Source organism: Euprymna scolopes, chromosome 24, assembly GCF_053919585.1.
Source record: "Euprymna scolopes isolate OS-2025 chromosome 24, ASM5391958v1, whole genome shotgun sequence".
NCBI classification, from domain to species: domain Eukaryota; kingdom Metazoa; phylum Mollusca; class Cephalopoda; order Sepiida; family Sepiolidae; genus Euprymna; species Euprymna scolopes.
This window is the reverse complement of record NC_136505.1, coordinates 48,048,665-48,055,706: the sequence shown is the minus strand read 5'-3', so window position 1 is coordinate 48,055,706 and position 7,042 is coordinate 48,048,665. Positions and strand designations below refer to the sequence as shown.

The 7,042-nt window shown below is 31.8% G+C and overlaps 1 pseudogene; it reads left to right on the top strand.

The window, feature by feature from the left end:
- The first annotated feature begins 6,399 nt into the window (after positions 1 to 6,399).
- LOC145246992 (U2 spliceosomal RNA) lies at positions 6,400 to 6,533 on the top strand (annotated as a pseudogene).
- Positions 6,534 to 7,042: the final 509 nt, after the last annotated feature.

The following is a 7,042-nucleotide window of genomic DNA, read 5'->3' as shown; positions in this document are numbered from 1 at the left end:
TTTAATAATCTCTAGAACAAAGCAGAAGAGAAATTACAAAAGTATCGGTAAAACAAAGTGTTTGTTTACATTTGTTCGCCATTACTGGATGTTGACGTAACGTCACGTGACATGACTAAGCGTTTTTGGATTATGTAATATTAACATTAAAATGACAGGTTTTTTGGGGGGCCCCCCTAGGAGAGAAATGATCAGTTCACCCCCTTTTAATGGTCCGTTTGGTGTGGAATTTCGATATTTGTCATGCGGGTGATCAAGGTTCAATATGATACATAATTTGTCAACTTTGGTTGTGTCTGTCAAAAGTTTGAGCTGACGTCACGTCACGTGACACGTATTGAATAACGTTAAAATGACAGGTTTTTTTGGGGGCCCCCCTAGGAGAAAAACGATCAGTTGACCCCTTTCTACTGGTCCGTTTGACGTGAAATTTCGATATTTGTCATCCGGGTGATCAAGGTGCAATATGATACCAAATTTGTCAACTCTGGTTCCGTCTTTCAAAAGTTTTAGCGTTACAAACAAACATACATACATACATACATACATACATACACACCGATTTTTGCCTTTTATATATTATGACTAGCAGGGCTACCCGGCGTTGCTCGGGACCGTATAAACAATGAAAAAACAAAAGCAGATATTGAACATATGTTTGATTCTTAGGGGAGAGGAATCTTTCATCTCTATGTATTATTTGTTTTATCTACCCTAGGACTGATATTGTTCATGTTTTATCCCTAGCATAGGTAATTTACAGCATGTATATGAAATTGTTTTACCTTAGGGAGAAGAGAACAGGTAATATACAACATAATGTGTCTATATTACATCCCTGGCAACGCCTAGAAACCAGCTAGAACATGTATTTCAGTCAATCTTTATTATATCCTGGGCTATGCCGGGAAACCAGCTAATCTCTTTTTAGTGACTTGACCACCAAAATACCTCCCTAAGTGTGTCCTTTCTTTTGAACTTATTAGATATAGGTATCTAGAAATGTGTGTGAAATTTTGTTGAATGCATTGTTCACTATGATTTTCTTATTGTTCTACACAATATCAACTGTAGCGAAATAACACAGTAAACTTAGTGTAGTGTTAGAATAAAGAGCAAAGGAAAAAATTAGAATCATATTTTGTAATTGCAAATCTAAATTTGCTAGCATGTACCAGTATTGGCCAGGTTGTGGAAATTTGGAACTTATAACATATGTAGTGGCCTTTTCCTAGATACCTATTGCTAAAAATTATACTTTCATTTTGTTAGAAAAATCTCTCTTCAGATGCCCTGCATCATTCAAAATAAAAACAAATATTTTTATAATTGTTTCAGTATATTGCTACACAATGTGAAAGTTTTTAACGTTTGTAAAAAAAATCATGAATGTGCTTATATTGCAAAAAAGAAAATATCAGTGCACAGTATTGAAAGTGTTTGAGATTCAAAAGTCTGTAACATTTCTACTAACTTCATAAGATGTCATGTGAGAAACTGAATTGAATATCAAGACATTATCTGAAGCGTTTTTATTTTGGTGTAACATATGTGTTTACAGTGAACCTTAACTTTTAATAAACAGATTGGTATGCAATGACATAGGCTAAGAATCTTTAAAATATATATAAATTGGAAAAATGTGTGAACAAATGAAAAAAAAATGATCCGCTCCACTTGATGACATCAAGCACAGTAATATTTTAGTGAAGAAAATATGAAATTGATGTTCAGTGATTAGTTTGGATGAATGAGAAAATGTAATTGTTTGATGCATAAAAATAACTCAGTTGCTGTATTTGATATTAAGCAGCAAAATATAGTGATTTGAATATTTGGGAAAACATCAAACCAGATTATGTAAAAAGAAAAAAAAAAGATGAAATTAGAAAATATATATTTTATGTTTATGAGTTCTGCCAATCAAAATTTTGTGGCAGAAATTGGGTGATTACCATGCAATTTTATTTTGGTAAAATTCTTAAATTATTAGAATGTTTATTATAATTTCTAATTAGTGACTTGTTATAATCAAAATCCGCCCTAAAGAGTGTCCTTTCTTTTATTAGGTATCAGAGTAGGTATCAAGATTTCTACTTCTATACAAATGTGATATTTCAGATCTGTACATAAAAAATTTGTTGAATATATAGGTTGAGAATTGTTCTGTGTCGCTCTCTCTCACACACACACGCATTCTCACTTTTATAGATATAATAGATAGATTACTCTAGATATATTTCCATATGTCTGAATACCCTATATACAAATTTTCAAATCTGTAGATAAAAAAATTTGTTGAGTATATAGGTTGAAAATTGTTCTCTCTCTCTCTCTCTCACACACACATTCTCAATTTTAGAGATATAATAGATAGATTATGCTAGATATATTTCCATATGTCTGAATACCCTATATACAAATTTTCTAATCTGTAGATCAAATATTTGTTGAATATATAGGTTGAAAATTGTTCTTACTCTCTCTCTCTCTCTCTCTCTGGCTACCTCACACACACATTCTAACTTTTATAGATATAATAGATAGATTATGCTAGATATATTTCCATATGTGTGAATACCCTATATACAAATTTTCTAATTTGTAGATAAAAAATTTGTAGAGTGCATAGGTTGAGAATTGTTCTCTCTATCTCTCACACACACACATTCTAACTTTTAAAGATATAATAGATTATGCTAGATATATTTCGATATTTCTGAATACCCTATATATAAAAATTTGTTGAATGTATAGGTTGAGAACTGTTCTCTCTCTCTCTCTCTCTCTCTCTCTCGCTCACACACACACACATTCTCACTTTTATAGATATAATAGAAAGATTATCCTAGATATATTTCTATTTGTATGAATACTCTATATACAAATTTTAAAATCTGTAGATAAAGAATTTGTTGAGTATATGGGTTGAGAATTGTTCTCTCTCTCTCTCTCTCTCTCTCTCACACACACACACATTCTCACTTTTATAGATATAATAGATTATGCTAGATATATTTCCATATGTCTGAATACCCTATATACAAATTTTCAAATCTGTAGATAAAAAATTTGTTGAGTATATAGGTTGAGAATTGTTCTCTCTCTCTCTATCACACACATTCTCACTTTTATAGATATAATAGACAGATTATGCCAGATATATTGAAATATGTCTGAATGCCCAATATACAAATTTTGAAATCTGTAGATAAAAAATTTGTTGTATACATAGGTTGACAATTGTCCTCTCTCTCACACACACACACATTCTCACTTTTATACATATAATAGATAGATTATGCTAGATATATTTCTATATGTCTGAACACCCTATATACAAATGTTCAAATCTGTGGATAAAAAATTTGTTGAATGTATAGGTTGAGAATTTTTATCTCTCTCTTTTTCTCTCTCTCTCTCTCGCTATCTCACACACACGCATTCTCACTTTTATAGATAAAATAGATAGATTATGCTAGATATATTTCCATATGTCTGAATACCCTATATACAAAGTTTCAAATCTGTAGATAAAAAATTTGTTGAATATATAGGTTTAGAATTGTTCTCTCTCTCTCTCTCACACACACATTCTAACTTTTGTAGTTATAATAGATAGATTATGCTAGATATATTTCCATATGTCTGAATACCCTATATACAAATTTTCTAAACTGTAGGTAAAAAATTTGTTGAGTATGTAGGTTAAGAATTGTTCTCTCTCTCTCTCACACACACACACACACACAAGTTCTCACTTTTATAGATATAATAGATAGATTATGCTAGATATATTTCTATATGTCTGCCTACCCTATATACAAATTTCCAAATCTGTGCCCAAAAATGTGTGGAATATATAGGTTGAGAATTGTTCTCTCTCTCTCTCTCTCTCACACATATTCTCACTTTTATAGGTTATATAGGTTGAGAATTTTTTGCTCTTTCCATCACTCACATTCACACTTTTATAGATATAATACATAGATTATGCCAGATATATTTACATATGTCTGAATACCCAATATACACATTTTCAAATCTGTAGATAAAAAATTAGTTGAATATATAGGTTGAGAATTGTTCTCTCTCTCTCTCTTTCTCTCTCTCTCACACACACATTCTCACTTTTATAGATATAATAGATAGATTATGCTAGATATATTTCCATACGTCTGAATACCCTATATCCAAATTTTCTAATATGTAGATAAAAAATTTGTTGAATATATAGGGTGAGAATTTTCCTTCCTCTCTTTCTCTCTCTCTCTTTCTCACACACACACAAGCTGAAAATTGTTCTCTCTCTCTCTCTCTGACTCTCTCTCTCTCTCTCACACACACACACATGGTCATTTTATAGATATAATAGATAGGTTATGCTAGATATATTTCTATATGTCTGAATACCCTATATACAAATTTTTAAATCTGTAGATAAAAAATTTGTTGAGTATATAGGTTGAGAATTGTTCTTTCTCTCTCTCTCACACACACATTCTCACTTTTATAGATATAATAGATTATGCTAGATATATTTCCAAATGTCTGAATACCCTATATACAAATTTTCAAATCTGTAAAGATAGAATTTGTTGAATATATGGGTTGAGAATTGTTCTCTCTCTCTCTCTTTCACACACATTCTCACTTTTATAGATATAATAGATAGATTATGCTAGATATATTTCCTTATGTCTGAATACCCTATATACAAATTATCAAATCTGTAGATACAAAATTTGTTGAGTATATAGGTTGAGAATTGTTCTCTCTCTCTCTCTCTCACTCACTCACTCACTCACTCACTCACACACACACACACACATTCTACCTTTTATAGATATAATAGATTATGCTAGATATATTTCCATATGTCTGAATACCCTGTATACAAATTTTCAGATCTGTACATAAAAATTAGTTGAATATATAGGTTGAGAATTGTTCTCTCTCTCTCTCTTCTCTCTCTCTCTTTCACACACATTCTCACTTTTCTAGATATAATAGATAGATTATGCTAGATATATTTCCATATGTCTGAATACCCTATATACAAATTTTCTAATCGGTAGATAAAAAATATGTTGAATATATAGGGTGAGAATTGTACTTACTCTCTCTCTCTCTCTCTCTCTCTCTCTCACGCACACATTCTCACTTTTATGGATATAATAGATAGATTATGCTGGATATATTTCCATATGTCTGAATACCCTATATACAAATGGTCAAATCTGTAGATAACAAATTTATTGAATAGATAGGTTGAGAATTGTTCTCTCTCTCTCTCTCTCGCAACCTTACACACACAACCACACGCAAACATTCTGACTTTTATAGATATAATAGATCGATTATGCTAGATATATTTCCATATGTCTGAATACCCAATATACAAATTTTCAAATCTGTAGGTAAAAAATTTGTTGAATATATAGGTTGAGAATTGTTCTCTCTCTCTCACACACTCACATTCTCACTTTTATAGATATAATGTATAGATTATGCTAGATATATTTCTATATGTCTGAATACCCTATATACAAAGTTTAAAATCCGTAGATAAAAATACGTTGAGTATATAGGTTGAGAATTGTTCTCTCTCTCTCTTACGCACACACACACACACATTTTCACTTTTATAGATATAATAGATAGATTATGCTAGATATATTTCCATATGTCTGAATACCCTATATACAAATTTTCAAATCTGTAGATAAAAAATGTATTGAATATATAGGTTGAGAATTGTTGTCTCTCTCTCTCTCTCTCTCTCTCTCTCTCTCTCTCTCTCTGGCTACCTCACACACACACACATTTTCACTTTTATAGATATAATAGATAGATTATGCTAGATATATTTCCATATGTCTGAATACCCTATATACAAACTTTCAAATCTGTAGATAAAAAATTTGTTGAGTATATAGGTTGAGAATTGTTCTCTCTCTCTCACACGAAACTGTGCGCTCGGCTTCTTCCCCCCCTTCCCACCCCAAATGCTTTGGAAACTGTGCACTGTTTTTGTTGGTTTTCAAGCTGCCTCTTCCCCCCCCACACACACAGTTTAACAGTAGTAGGAGGTCAAGAGAAAGAGGGTGAGAGAGAGAGAAGAGTAAGTTGGTGAGAGAGAGAGAAAAGAGAAAGAGGGTGTTGGTTTTATATTTTTATTATCGTCTAATATTTTGAAAGCTGAATTTCTAATAAAATGTGCATCTATAGGAGATAATGCCTGGGAATGTGTTCCCCCCCCACACAGTTTAACAGTGGTGTGACGTCAAGAGAAAGAGGGTGAGAGAGAGGGAAGAGTAAGTGGGTGAGAGAGAGAAAGAGAGAGAAAAAAAAGAAAGACGGTGTTGGTTTTGTGAAAAAAGTTGTTATTTACAATTGTTCGCATTCTTGGCCTTTTGGTCAAGATCAAAGTGTAGTATCTGTTCTTCAGATGCTGCACTTCTATTTCTTGTTCTCTTTCGGTGGAGGAGAAATCCTCCACGACTGAGACAATTTTTATTTTTGTACCTTTTCTCCACGTTAAAAAACGACCCTGGTGTCTAACTCTGTCCCGTGGGGAGGCATAGTAAATAGGTACAATTGTTCGCCATTAGTGGATGTTGACGTCACGTCACGTGACATGACTAAGCGTTTTTTTTTTTTAGTATGAATAACATTTTTTGTTTTAATTATAAAGTCTACACTTAATTTTATAGAAAATGCTGTATATATAATAGAAAAAAAAAATTACTGGTTTTGTTGGATTCAAGTGGATCCCCCCCCTCCAGTTTAAGAGATAGCAGGTCACGTGGTAATATACAAAATGGCTAGCGTAAATATAAAGATCGGTTTTTTTATCGACGAATATTTTGAAAGCTGAATTTTTTTTTATTCCTGTACATTTTTTCCTGATATTTTTCGTTAAAACTCCTGTATAAATACTATTTTTAACCAGTTAAATACGTTGGAGACATTGTCATGGAGTTTAATAATCTCTAGAACAAAGCAGAAGAGAAATTACAAAAGTATCGGTAAAACAAAG